General features: G+C 45.5%; 1 pseudogene; it reads left to right on the top strand.

Moving 5' to 3' along the window:
• The first annotated feature begins 558 nt into the window (after positions 1-558).
• On the top strand, positions 559-1,430 carry LOC101823558 (annotated as a pseudogene).
• Positions 1,431-1,714: the final 284 nt, after the last annotated feature.

Below are 1,714 nucleotides of genomic sequence, written 5' to 3'. Positions count from 1 at the left end.
TTTATTAACTTAGCAGAACTGATATTCTATTCCTGAATCTGGTGGCCTGCTGTGTTTTCTCCTGTCCTCTTGATCACTGACCTCAGGCTCATCAGGATCTCTACTTTTCCTGAAACCAGGGTCCTTATAACATACACTTTTGTCCATTCATGTCTGCTGAACCATCAGGCATCACAATGTCAACCCTCAAGCCTGCAATCACACCTTGCCTGCTACCCTTTAATACCTGCAACTGCATGCCTTCTGAGTGTTAAACCCAGATTCTGTTGACTGCACAGCTTCTGCCTTTTCCCCCTGTGTGTATAACCTTTGTGAATTACCAAAACATAGCTTAAATATTGCTAAAAAAAAACAATGACGAAACACAAACATTATAAAATAAATAGTAAAATGGAGTGGGTTTGATAATTTCCTTACTGTTTGTATTTGGCCATTGTTGTTTCTGGGAATCAGGGAAGGGGATGAGTTTGCTTTGGCCCTGTGGGAATATATTGTTAGAATATTTATTTGAAAAGAATTACAACCAGTAGCTATTTAAAAGATATGGAATTAGCTCTCTCTTCACCAGCCGAGCAAGATGCCCAAGGGAAAGAAGGCCAAGGGGAAGAAGGTGGCCCCGGCCCCCGCCCTCGTCAAGAAACAGGAGGCCAAGAAGGTGGTGAACCCTCTGTTTGAGAAGCGGCCCAAGAACTTCGGCATAGGGCAGGACATCCAGCCCAAGAGGGACCTCACACGCTTCGTCAAGTGGCCCCGTTACATCCGGCTGCAGCGGCAAAGGGCCATCCTCTACAAGCGGCTCAAAGTGCCCCCCCGCCATTAACCAGTTCACCCAGGCCCTGGACCGGCAAACAGCTACCCAGCTGCTTAAGCTCGCCCACAAGTACAGGCCAGAGACAAAGCAGGAGAAGAAGCAGAGGCTGCTGGCTCGTGCTGAGAAGAAGGCTGCTGGCAAAGGGGACGTCCCCACTAAGAGGCCACCTGTCCTGCGAGCGGGAGTCAACACAGTCACCACTTTGGTGGAGAACAAGAAGGCTCAGCTGGTGGTGATCGCCCACGATGTAGACCCCATTGAGCTGGTGGTCTTCCTGCCGGTCCTGTGTCGGAAGATGGGCGTCCCCTACTGCATCATCAAGGGGAAGGCCAGGCTGGGACGGCTGGTCCACAGGAAGATATGTACCACCGTTGCCTTCACACAGGTTAACTCGGAAGACAAAGGTGCTCTGGCTAAGCTGGTAGAAGCTATTAGGACCAATTACAACGACAGATACGATGAGATCCGCCGCCACTGGGGAGGCAATGTCCTGGGTTCTAAATCTGTGGCTCGAATTGCCAAGCTGGAAAAGGCAAAGGCCAAAGAACTCGCCACTAAACTGGGTTAAATGTACACTCACTGCTAAGTTTTCTGTACATAAATACAAACTTATCTTCCATCTAAAAAAAAAAAAGATATGGAATTAGTGACAGAAAGTTCTTAGTGCTTAGGTTTTGGCTGTGCATAAGATGACTATTTACAGAATGCTTCTAAAAGAGTACAATCTAAGACTTAAATTGTAAGTTTAGGATGGGTATTGAGTGTTTTAATGAAACAGTCACACTTATATATATTTGTCTCCCCATTGGTGATATAGATTGCTTATGAAAGAAAACATTAAATCATTTAATTTTATTGAATGTTAATTAAATAAATAACGAGATAGTTAATCATCTTCATTAA

The sequence above is a fragment of the Mesocricetus auratus genome, unplaced genomic scaffold (genome assembly GCF_017639785.1).
Source record: "Mesocricetus auratus isolate SY011 unplaced genomic scaffold, BCM_Maur_2.0 Super-Scaffold_100014, whole genome shotgun sequence".
NCBI lineage: Eukaryota > Metazoa > Chordata > Mammalia > Rodentia > Cricetidae > Mesocricetus > Mesocricetus auratus.
Note: the sequence above shows the minus strand (reverse complement) of the source record. Positions and strands in the feature narration are given on the sequence as shown.